Source organism: Mustela lutreola, chromosome 5, assembly GCF_030435805.1.
Source record: "Mustela lutreola isolate mMusLut2 chromosome 5, mMusLut2.pri, whole genome shotgun sequence".
In the NCBI taxonomy this organism is placed as follows: Eukaryota; Metazoa; Chordata; class Mammalia; order Carnivora; family Mustelidae; genus Mustela; species Mustela lutreola.
The window spans coordinates 85,290,851-85,304,015 of record NC_081294.1 but is presented as its reverse complement, the minus strand read 5'-3'; the positions used below and the strand labels follow the sequence as shown (position 1 = coordinate 85,304,015).

At 41.7% G+C, this 13,165-nt stretch overlaps 1 pseudogene; it reads left to right on the top strand.

Annotated features, from left to right (window-relative positions):
- The first annotated feature begins 12,017 nt into the window (after positions 1 to 12,017).
- Positions 12,018 to 12,455, top strand: LOC131831383 (large ribosomal subunit protein uL15-like; annotated as a pseudogene).
- Positions 12,456 to 13,165: the final 710 nt, after the last annotated feature.

Here is a 13,165-nt window from a genome sequence, read left to right as displayed (position 1 = left end):
TATTTATTAGTAAGCTCCTGCCTAGATTTTTCCTTCCCCACTTTGTGGAAGATTATTTATTGTGCTCCTACCTGAAGTCTGTGGCAGGTGTGAAGACAGAGGGAGTGGGGATAGGGAGTGTTGGCTGTCGGGGTTTCCACAGACAGGTGTAGTTGATTATACACCTTGAGATACAGGAAAGATACTGAGTTTCCCCTCCCCGCCCCTTCATCCTCTCCTCTCTCCTTTCCTCCCCCCACCCACTGTCTCCTTTCCTTTCTTCCTTCTTTCTGGATTTAGCTAAAGAAGGAAAATGTAGTCAGACATGGCTATTTTGTTCTAATATTGAGAAACTTCTTTGTATAAGACAGATGAACCTCAGTCCGTCAAGGAACAATATTCAGTACACTCTCTATTAGAACTGTTTTATGATCCTTTCTGAGCTGAGGATGTGGTCTTAATACACATGATCATATGTTCTTTCAGGATGTTTGGTGTTACACTAACCATCCCCAGAGTTAACATACTGACAACTTCAGACCTAGTGGTTTGTTTCTCAGAAATCACATGACCTTCTAAGGGAACCATACTGAGACCCCTATGTTTCCTTTTCCCTAGATATTACTAATGCATCAAAAGTTAATCATTTTCAGTAAATAGCAGTGGGATACCAGTCTCTAGTTCTGACAAGTAATTTTAGTGCAAACTTAAAGTCAAGTCTTTACTGACTATGGCTACTAAAAATTTCCTAATGGAAACAGTGACAATTCTGCTGTTTTTTTTTTTTTTTTTGTTTTGTTTTTTAATGTGAATATGGTTGCTATTCCCTCATTCGTGTTGACTCTTTTTTTTTTTTTTTTTAAGATTTTATTTATTTGTCAGAGAGAGAGAGGGAGAGAGAGCGAACACAGGCAGACAGAATGGCAGGCAGAGGGAGAAGCAGGCTCCCTGCCAAGCAAGGAGCCCGACATGGGACTCGATCCCAGGACGCTGGGATCATGACCTGAGCTGAAGGCAGCTGCTTAACCAACTGAGCCACCCAGGCGTCCCTCGTGTTGACTCTTAAGAGCTTTATGAAATATATTTTACATACCATTAATTTTACCCATCTGAAGTTTATAATTGAATGGTTTTCAGTATATTTACTGAGTTGTGCAACTATCACCATAAATAATTATAGGTCATGTTCATCATTCCCAAAGAAGATTTGTACCCATTAGTAGTCACCATATAACCCGTTAGAATTCCCATAAGGCCCAGGTTACTGGGTTGTATGCTAATTATGTGTTTAACATTTTGAGGAACTTCTAAACTGTTATCCAAAGTGATTGCACTATTTTACATTGCCATCAACATTGTATGAAAGTTCCACTCTTCAACACTATAGGCGGTTTCTACATCATTGCCACTACTTCTTGTTGTTGCTGCTGTTGTTTGGTAATTGCTATTCTAGAGGGTATGAAGTAGTATCCCATTAGCAGTTTATGAATGACTAGCTAGGAGCTTCTTTTCAAATGCTTAGGAGCCATTTATCTCTCTTTGTTGGAGAAATGTTTATTCAAATATTTTGCCTTCTAAAAAATGGGGTTATTTATCTTTTTATTATTGAGTTGTAAGTGCTTTTTATATATCCTGGATATTATTCCCTTATCAGATACATGATTTGCAAATACTCTTGTGGAGGCTGAGAAAAATCAAGGCCATCCCACCTCAGGTTTAGCCTTAGCAGAAGTACAGCCATCTCAGACCCCTGTGCCCAAGGGCTGAACTTTCCCCTACTTTACTTTAGTTCTAAGAAGCCCCACCCTACTTTAGTTCTAAAGACCCCCACCCTACTTTGGTTCCAGAGACCCCCAGCCTGCTTTAGTAACAGGAACCCATAAATACCCCTGCCTTAACTAAGCTCGAGGTCCAAGTCCCTACTCTGCTGTGTCAGGTATACTTGGGCTCAAGCTTAAGCTTGTCGAATAAACCCTCGTGTGATTGCATCGGTGTTGGCTCTGTAGTGGTCTCTCGGACGCGAAAACTCAGGCACAACATTGTCTCCTAGTCTTGGGGTTGTCTTTTATTTTTCTTGATGGTGTTTTTCAAAGCAGAGAAGTTTTAAATTTTGATGAAGCCCAGTTCACCAACCTCTTTTGCCTCATGTAGTTGTTGTCATATCTAAGAAATCACATCCTCTTTCATCTCAAAGAGCACATTAATTTACAGGTAGAAGATTACTGATTACACAAGAATATATAACTCTCCTTACTCTCACTCTGAATTGAAGTCACAATTCCTTATAGTGAGATTTTCCCTTTCTAATCTATTGGTGTCTTTATCAAAGGAATGGAATCGGTCCCCAGAATCAGCCATCCTTGCAATAATTGACACTCAGAAATGATTCATCATTTTTCTTCCTTTTCTAGAATGTGGTCTGTGTCACTTTTCAGTCTATTACGGCGACACTGACTTCTCTCAAGGTATTTGAAATTGTTCACGAGTCCTTTTTGGTGCTTGCCCATCCTGCCGCATGATACCTGGCGTGGGGTGTGCCATTTCCTCCTATTTTTTGTAGCTTAAGTATTCCCACAGTTTTATAGCAGCTTTACCTTCCAGTTAGAAAATGGGAAACACAGTTTAGTCAAGGACAACAATAACACAGCCCAGAAAGCAGCTTTGATTAAAATATATGTCTTGTTTATTTAGTATGCTCTAACGAAGGACTTGGCTGAAGACATATTCTGATAAATGACAATCAGCAACTGATTATTTTTTCAATGTCTCAAATTTTTACTTAAACTTCAGTTAGTAAACATATGGTGTAATATTAGTTTCAGGAGAATTCAGTGATTCATCACTTAGATATAATACCCAGGGCTCATCCTAACAAGACCCCTCCTTAATGCCCATCACCCATTTAATCCATCCTCCACCCCACCTCCCCCCAGCACCCCTCAGTTTGTTTTCTACAGTTAAAGAGTGTCTTTTGATGTGCCTCCCTCTCATTTTCCCCCCTTTCTCCTTTATGCATCTGTTTTCAGCAACTGATTTCTAAAAAGTCACAGCATACGTTTATAGGCCTGTACTGTTACGCAAGTCTAGGTTAACTTTAGTTCCATTGGCCTGTCAGTGATAAAATTATATTGGTGGTGGATGACAGTTCTGTGTTTGAAAAGCTGCAGTGGAGAACTCAGTCATTATTCAGATGGTCTTAGGTCTGTGAATGGACAGGTGGAAGGAAACCAGGGTTCCAGGTTTTCCCCAGCGGTGGGGCTGGGCGGAAGTGGGGCCAGAGTCTTCATTAGCCACCTCAGTGGAAATGTGGTTTCCCCACTTCTGAGCATGTGCAAACCAGCCTGAGGCTCTCACCTGCCTTTGAGGCTTGCCCACACTCTGCTCTTCTCTTTCTTTCCCCAAGCCTCTTCTAGGCTAACCACCTTGCTCTCTTTTCAAAAAGTCAAGGCAAGGAAAGTAGGGAGTGTGCTCAAGGTTGAATACACAGTAGTAGAGGGAGACAATTCTAGTGCTTTCTTTTCATGTTGCCTTAAGCTCAGTTTGAAACTGCAGAGGGTCTTGGTCTTATGGATCTTCTAAAAACAAAGGACACAACAGTAGTGGCCGCTGTCACTTGCCTATCCCTGCATTGTTTACAGCCCTCACGTTCTCACCTTTGACTGTCCCCCCTTCTTCAGAGGCTCCTCTGAGTAGCTGATGCTCCCAGCCCTCACCTTGCTAAGATTTAGAAGCTGAAATGGTCACAAGGGCGAGCTTTTCCATAGAACACAGAGTCACACATGCCCACGCACACCTTCCTTTCTTCTCTCCTGCTCTTGCTTTCTCCCAGTCTTCATGCCTGTTATCTGGTTGGATGGACAAGGAGGAAGGAGAACCCTTAAAGGGATTTTGATTTTTTTTTTTAAAGATTTTATTTATTTATTTGTCATAGAGAGAGAAGCGAGAGCAAGCACAGGCAGACAGAGTGGCAGGCAGAGGCAGAGGGAGAAGCAGGCTCCCTGCCAAGCAAGGAGCCCGATGTGGGACTCGATCCCAGGACGCTGGGATCATGACCTGAGCCGAAGGCAGCCGCTTAACCAACTGAGCCACCCAGGCGTCCCGGGATTTTGATCTTAATGAATGGATTATACCTGGAGTCTGGGGAGCCTGTGTGTGTAAGGCACAGTCCTCTCAAGCTCTCTTACGCACAAGCACACAGAACGGCACTGAGCACACCACTACACTGAACCCTGGAAAGTTAACCATGTTGAAGTCCTCTCACCTCCTTTGTGGTTTCTTGAGCAACATCACCCTGCTGGCCACAGAGGTGGCAGAGAGGAGATGGAGTTTTCTGACTTTATTGTGAGAACACAAACCCCTCGCCTCCCCTATTCCATCCCACCTCCTTATAAAAAAGAGAAGAAAATCAGGGCTGTGGACTTCTTTATCTCTCACTAGCCTGGAAGTGCCTTTAGGGCTGGATCTGAAGACTCTCTCTTCTGAGAAAGAAAAAAGCAGACTGGCACTCACAGCTGGACCCTGATTTTTCCTGTTGATCATAAATACTTCAAAGGTCACCAGTATCAGACAAGGGGAGCAAACCAAGTCCACTCTGCAGTCATGTCTGAGCAAAGGCAAAAACAAGGTCATTGAATGCACCCCAAAAGTGACCAAACACCCCCTACTGGCTGTCACCGCTTAGTCACTGCTGCTTCTTAAACATGGTCTCTCTATTCTTTCTGCCTTCTAGGTAAGTGAGATCCATTAGGATGCCCAGTAATTACCCCACTTCTTGACAACACTCAGGTCAGGGAAAACTCCTGCTCTTTGAATCCTCCCCGAATACTGCTGACACAAGTCTAAATCCCATAAGACCCATCCAACACACACTTACCGAGCTGTTCTGTGGGTCCTAGGTGTACAGTCTCCCTTGCTGAGTGAACTTCAGTTAGCTAAGTCTGGTCTGACTGCAGGGGAGTTCAGCGCTTGGGAGTGCTAGGTCCTATCACACTAGGACTTTTCTCAGTATTTGCTGAGAACATCTGAGGCAAGAGTGCTGGGTCACAGCTGTCCTTCTTACCTATACCGACATTGGCCAACTTTGGCTGTGAGGACTTTTGTGTAAAAACTAGTTTCAGCTTAAACTGACCAAAGTAAAAATTGCTATTGAAAAAAACATACTTGGGGCACCTGTTGTCTCAGTGGGTTAAGCCTCTGCCTTCGGCTTGGGTCATGATCTCAGGGTCCTGGGATGGAGCCCTGCATTGGGCTCTCTGTTCAGCGGGGAGCCTGCTTCCCCCTCCTTCTGCCTGTCTCTCTGCCTGCTTGTGATCTCTCTGTCAAATAAATAAATAAAATCTTAAAAAAAAAAAAACAGAAAAAAGAAAAAAATATATTTACTGGAAAGAGTTGTAGATCACTTTAACTGGTTGTGGGTCACAGCATGGATGGGAAATTGCCATTCGTTCATTGACTCACTCTCTCATGCATTTATTTATTTATTTATTAGAAATGGCCTTTTTATTTTTTTAGATTTTTATTTATTTATTTATTTGACAGACAGAGATCACAAGTAGGCAGAGAGGCAGGCAGAGAGAGAGGAGGAAGCAGGCTCCCTGCTGAGCAGAGAGCCCCTCGCGGGGCTCGATCCCAGGACCCTGAGATCATGACTGCAGCTGAAGACAGAGGTTAAAGCCACTGAGCCACCCAGGTGCCCCAGAAACTGCCTTTTTAAAGGAAAATATTTGGTCATGTTTCTCTTTATGGGACATTGGGGTAGTCCCCAAGAAAAACTCAAGGTTTGCCCTTCTTGGAAGAAAGGACAACATATCATTTATGTCAGAGACTGGAGGAAATTAAGCCATGAACTTAATTTATTCAAATCTGATCAGTTCTTTCAGAGGGCTACCTATTTATAAACAAGCACAGAGAGACAGGAGAATTTATAGGGTTTTCTTTTGGTATTTTGTTTACCTAAAACTCCCACAATGTGTGTTACCACAAATTGCTTCTATTTCCCATTGTTTCATGGAAGAAGCACCAGAAGGGAATCCCGGAATCCCAGGCTCTGGCAAAGCCAAGAGTATTTAGTGTCAAAGGCCTGGAGAGGTATGCTTGGGCGCTGACCAGACAGCACCAGACAGAGAGGCCGTGGGTACCTCCACCTGCTTTGGATTTGTGGAATAAACACCTAAAGGAAGAAACCAAACCCCAAAACCAAGACACTAAACCCAAGAACTAGAGTGGAAGTAACAGCTTTGCTTTTCTGTGCTTCAGGGAAATTGTGTAACTCGCTTTAACATTTAAACGTGGCAAAGATTGACAAGAGTCAAGCTTTTCATAGGTAGACTTACGGAAATGCATCTTTGATTTTACAGTGCATTTTAAAGCTAAATCTAAAACAAACACATGCATACAGCCACATACGCGTATGCGCACACATACACAGACACAGCAGAAGTCAACAAGCAAAGAGGGCTAGCTGGGAGTCTAGTTTGTGAACCTACTGATGGATAGTCTGGGAAAGGCGGGCGCAAACTTTTCTTGATTTGCTGGGCACACTTTCCAAGCAAGTGGGCCTATTAATTAAGCATGCCAGTGGCTAGCTTCATTTACAATGTACATTGTTCCTACTTGATTAATTCTCATTCAGCACAACAATATAATGCAAATCTGTTGGATCTTCTTGTGAGAGCTAGTCTTTATGTCCTTCTTTTATGCATGCAATTTACACTAAGGTGAACAGGGAAATAACAGGTACTCATTACCAACAGCAGGTACCAAGAAGAAGGAGCAGCCTATCTATATGATAATCATTCTGACTTTCAAATCACAATTAGGAAAACACTGGTTTGGACCACAGGAAGTGGCTATATTTTTAATATCAAATAGTCAAATATCAGTAATTTCATATGGTTCAATGTAACACATAGCAGCATGGGCTAACACTAATTCTACAGTAAGCGAATCACTTGCAATCGCAGAGGACACATAATTTGCTTGACTATGTTAACCGTGCTTATGAATAAAGCCTACTTGCAACAAAATATACCAAAATCTTAACAGTGCTTGTGTCGGGTTGACAACATTATGAGTGCTATTTTTACCTTTCCTGTTTTTCAAAAATTTAATAATGTTGCTATTTACAGTGAAAAAACATTTAAAAATAATATGCAAATATGGTCATGCATTTCAATCTTATTCTATAGGATCTGGTCTTTGCTTATACAGATAATATTTTAATATTATAGATATCATAAATATTAAAAGATATAGTATATTATAGATATTAAAAGAAAGAGATATGATAAAGAAGTATTATAACAGAACATAACACTGAATGTGCTCGCTCACTTTTTTCTCCATCCCTATTTTTGGTTTTGGACTTCAGAGTCCTTTTCACAGAACCGCCCCCGGTGGCCAAAGTATCTTGAGAATGAGAGGAGCTCAGAATACTTACAGGTCACAGTGAGCAGGGGGCAATAGCCAGTTTCCTTTGACTAAATCTCCTACACAGATTTCCAGCGCTTTGATTAGAGCTGGGTAGCATCTTGTGTGAGATGACATTTCATCTCCTCATGTAATCCTGCACAGGATTCTGGAAAAACTGAAAGCGATCCAGAATGAAGTCCCATCTTCCCCCCGCCACATGTGGTGCAGAGCAAGTTGGCCTTAATGACCTGGTTCGAGTCTGGTTCGAGTCTGACCGTCTCTGTCAGAAAGAGACGGTCAAAGCAGTGTGGATGGCGTGCGGCTTCCCACCTGTCTCTGTGGTGGTGTTATCAACAGTAATTACTGCCCTCTGTGACGCTCACACATTTGTTAGTGTTTTCTTATGGTGATTCGGGTAAATTTTACTATATATTGGGTTAAGTTTTACTACAAGTGAATTTCCTATTATTATGTTAGGCTTTGAAATTATTTTTTTGTCCACATGTCTCAATTGATTTATCTTTGTTTTGAAATGGTTAGGGCAAAAATGAGAAATATCTAGACATGCTCCTTTTTCTTTCTTTCTTTTTCTTTTTCTTTTTTTTAAAGATTTTATTTATTTATTTGACAGACAGAGAAAGGTCACAAGTAGGCAGAGAGGCAGGCAGAGAGAAAGAGAGAGGAGGAAGCAGGCTCCCTGCTGAGCAGAAAGCCCGATGCGGGACTCGATTCCAGGACCCTGGGATCATGACCTGAGCTGAAGGCAGAGACTTTAACCCACTGAGCCACCCAGGCGTCCCCCCACCCTTTTTTTTTTTTTTTTTTTTTACTTTTTTAAGGAATGGTTCTCTAATGTCAGGGTAACCACTCAGAGTGCCTACTTAAAAGGTAGATTTTCCAGGCCCACTGCAGGGACAGTGGGTCAGAGTCCTAGAGGGAGAACTTGGCAACCTGCATTTAAATAAACACTTCAGGTGATTCTGATGCAGCTCGTCCCCAGAGCAGTTCTGAATTTATAAGACTGTGACCAAGTCTTGGAAAGCAGTGAGTTAAACTACTTTTGCCTCTTTGTGCTGACATTCCTAACAGAGGGCGTTTTCCCAGCTCACCATTTGATCATAGGTGTGCAGAGATCACCAGGAGGACTGTGTGATCAGAGCTAAAGTGTTGGAGTAGGGTAGCGCAGGGCTGCAACGTTCCTGGCAGGACACACACAACTTGGCTCTGGTCCCAGACAAACCTCCTGCTCCTTGGCTTGCATGAGGGCCATTCTTCATCCTCAGATTCAGCAGCTAGGTCAGGGAGAGCCTACTTCCACTGTTCTGTAAGGGCCTACTTAGAGCAATTTGTTGTTTGTTGTTTATGCAGTAAAACTTAAACTGACCCCCCCCCCCCCCGGGAACTTACTTAAAAGCAAGTCTGGGAAACCAGTAAAATATGGTGGACCAGTCCCTGATAACAGAGCCCAAATACAAACGCAGGTCAGGTCAGGTAGAGATAACAGAGCCCAAATGCAGGGATGAGTCAGACCCCTTGGAGACATCCAATCACTATCTCCCTAAAGAATGTGGACCCCTTTTGGGCTTTTTGGACACCGATTCTTACCAAGGTGATAGGCTAGTTCAAATAGCTACTATGGGATGAATTGTAATTCAATTGGCCACCCATTTGTGACCTAGTATGACTATGCAACTTTCTCTGTGTTTTACAATCTCATTGGCCACCTGTGTGTGGCCAGGCTCAACCGCATAGCCTTTGCTCTATAAAAGTTAGTCTGTGAGGCTGGGAGGTGTCGCTCTCTCTGTAAGAGGTGGCCCCGACTGGTCGGTTTGATTCTCCATGCGTGGCGTGAAATAAAGCTTTGCTTTGTATCAGTCTTGCTCCTTTGATCACGGACCCTAACAGTTCCAATTGAAAAAATGCCTTATTAGTTACACAGGTACTCACCTAAATAAAGGGACCTTTGCATCTGAACCCCTGGAAGAAGAGAAAGTGGTCTTTGGGGCGATTGATTACATCCTGGGTATTCTGCCTGGGAAAAGAAGGCTCATGGAGAGACTCAGTTTCCCTTCTTTTTCTTCCTCCCTCCAACTCCCTCCTTCTAGGTGATTCCTGGGCATGGTTGCTAACATGGCTGGAGAGGTCATATTTCCTCCCAGGAGAGCCTGAGTGATCTGTAAAGAAATAAAAACCACTGCCTTGGTTTCTTGAGCCTCATGGGAGCCAAGCTCACAGAACCATCTGTTTCTGCATAAATACGATGGTACACCTTGCATATAATAAAGCTATAGGTTTTTAGTGGCTTTTATTTATTTTTCTCTTTCCCCTTTATTTGTTATTATGTATATGGAAAACGAGGCAAGGCAGATGAGCTAAAATAGGGGTGCAGCTAAAAAATATATGTTGTAGCCCAGGATCACATGTTGACTAAAGTCCCCAGCAGGAAAGGACACATAGCAAATTCGTTAAGTACACTTTTTTTTGCTTGTACTTCTAATTCCAGAGTATGAAATTATGGCAGGACCTTTTTCCTGAGCAATTTACACATTCATTCATTTCCTATCTGTGCTATTACTCCATAGATGTTTTTGGAGGAGTTCTGCAAAGATGAATAAAAACATAGTTCTTACGTTTAAAGATCTGAGTAGTAGGAAGACACAAAACAACACTGTAGACAAACATGCAAATGATCACAGCGCTAGACAGTGTGCTGAGTGCCTGGGGAATAGAAATGAGGAATAGAAAGAATTCAGAGACAGCAGATACTGTCCGTAGGGAGCCTGAGAGGTCTTCACAAAGAATGCAGACCTATTTGCTTATTTCCTTCTTGAAAGAGATTGAAAGGATGAGACGTTAGCAGCCAGGATGGGAGAAGACTTCAGGTTCAGGTAGATGTAAGTAAAAGGCAGACAGTTGAGGATTATGAGACTGACACAGGTGGCTCACTGAGAAATGGTAAACAGAGCTTATTAATGATTCATCACCTTTCAGTGCCTTTGGAATCCAGACTTGACACTCACCTATTCCTTAAAATGAAAACTGTTCGCAAAGTGCTCTTTTTTTTAAGCTCCGACTTGAGTTTCTATTGTTCTTTTAATTGTTCAGGTACACTTTTTTCTAGCTTTTACAATTTTCTATGATGTCTCTGGATAACAGAATCTTGAATTTAAGCAGTGCTTCTCCTCACTAAGAATTCAAAGCACCTTTAAAGTATTATCTATCTGCTTCTTACCCAGGGGAGGAAGGAAGCGTCAGGCAATAGAATCTCTTTTCTTAAACCTCACAAAACAAGAAGATTAAAGACTACATCGCACAGAGCAGAGTGGGGAAGATCCCATTCTCCTGCTATGGCCATTCCTAATCTGTTCATTTCCTATTCCAGGGCTGCATTGTCTCACTTTCAGGTTGTAATAACACTATGTTATTGATGTTAAAAACCTCTCAGTATTTCATGGCAAGATTATAATTTGGACTGATAATTTAGTATGTTATATTAAAGAACAAAAATCAACCACTATAGAAACAATAGTAATAACACTGTCTATGATTTTCCAGACACTGGTGAGTTCCAGACACTGGTTTCGATGTTAACTATAATGCAAGGTAGGTGTTATAATTCTCCTGGAGAGATAAGGACCATAGAGTTTAGATTGGGCATTTAAAGTGCCCAAGTTTATACAATAAATAGATGGCCACACAAGGTTCTAACCCAATTCCACATCATGTAAAAACCACTAACTTTTCATTGTGAAGCGTGACTTCACAATGTTCACAGTAACGCTGTTTTCTGAAAGTAGTGGTCCTTTACCATCTTTCTTTTTTTCTTTTTTGAAGTGTAGAGCCATTTGAGAATCTGATGAAGCAGAGACACACATATGCACCCAAACACTTCCATACTATTTTTGGCAAATTCACAGACTTCCTGATGTCCATTCATGGCCTTGAAGGAGCTCATGGATCCCACATTAAGAATTTCAGCTCTGAAGATATAATTGAGCTATAAGAGCGCATAGTGTGTGGTCAAGAACATTAACTCTGGGTTCAAACCCAGCCCTACTAGTAGATGACTTCAGTAAATTTAATTAACTTCTCTGTGCCTCTTAGTATCCTCATGTGTAAAATGAAGCTGATAACAAAGGTACATAACAAGATTAAATATTAACATATATAAGTAATTTAGAATACTACCACGCTAATTGTAAGTTTTATTAAATATTGGCAAATATATGGATATTTGGACTGGATTATTTATCACTGATATTACTGCTTTCTTCACCAGCCCCACTACTGGAAGCAGACACAAACACATTCTGAAACCAAAAGCTTAAAGATTTACCTGAGAGCTCTGACGATTCGGTGGTATTTGTATAACTGAGAGGTCCAGTTAGTAAGTCATCTATCCATCTTCAACTTAGTGGCTTTGTTGATTGTTCCCTGAAAGGTTTTGCTCTGTAGACCTGGCCTGAATCTCAGAGAGTCACCAGATAGAGTTAATGCGTTCATATTTTACTGTAGACAAGAAGGGAGTGTTCTCATCTTAAAAAGTCAATATGCTTTTTCGATAACAAAGACAAATGGTCACATTAGAAACTATTGGAAATCAGCTCTCTTTCATCTGGACAGCCAGCATGCCCTCTAGACTGAGGATGACCTGGAAATTTTGGGGTCACGTGAGCCATGGCCAAGGCCACTTAGGCAAGAAAGAAGCACCCCAGAGGCCAGGGTAATGCTGGTGGCATGCATCACCACAGGATCAACTTTGACAAAGATCACTCAGGTGACTTTGGAAAAACTGGTATGAGCCATTAACACTTAAAGAGGAACCAGAGCTTCTGCCCAACTGTCAACTTTGTTATACTGTAGACCCTTGTCAGTCAGTGAGCAGACCCAGGGACATGCTGCCCAAAACAGGACTGGAGCTGCTCCTGTCATTGATGGGGTACTACAGAGTTCTGGGAGAGGGAATTCTCCCCAAACAATCTGGCATTATGAAGGCCAGATTCTTCAGTAGAAGAGCTGAGGAGAGGATTAAGGGCATGTGGGGGGCCTGTGGTCTGGTAGCTTGAAGCCATGTGGAGGGAGGTTCATTGTATGCTAACAAGCAAAAGAACCCCTCAAACCCAAGACTATTGGAAATTAAGTTTTGGTTTCTTTCTTTCTTTCTTTCTTTTTTCTTCACTATGTTAAACATAAATGAAAACAATACAGAATTTTATTTTCTCTGAGTAAAACTAAAAAGCATTTGAGAGTATGTCTTCCTTCCAGGAATTTGGAAATCTATGGAAGTAGGAAGAGAAAGGAAAGGAATTTTCATGGTGCTGTTCCCCACATAGGGAGACGGTTTCATTTCAGGTTTTGACATTTGTGATGCATAATGAAACACAAAATGTGTGGGTTTTTTTCTTTCTTTTTCTTTCTCTGCAATGCTGCTGAAGATCTCGGTGTCTTATTACTAGGAAACATAACCTAATTTTAGCGATGGTGTGGTTACTTATTTGTCTCACAGGTAAGGTCATTTCCTTTGGGCTTAGACCTCTCCTACCTTTAAGGGTAAATGTGAAGCCATGGAGACTGTGACAAACTGAGAGCATGTGAGAGAAAATTGCTCTTCTTTTGGCAACTTTTTCACTTTCAAATATGAGTTTACTTTCAAATAGGAGTTTACTTGAATGCCGAGCATTCAAGTGTCCATTAGAAATTGTTTGGAAATAACATCTTTAAGCCTAGTCCGGTGGTGAAAGGTTAGATCCGTGATGCATTCATTGTTGAGGTTGTT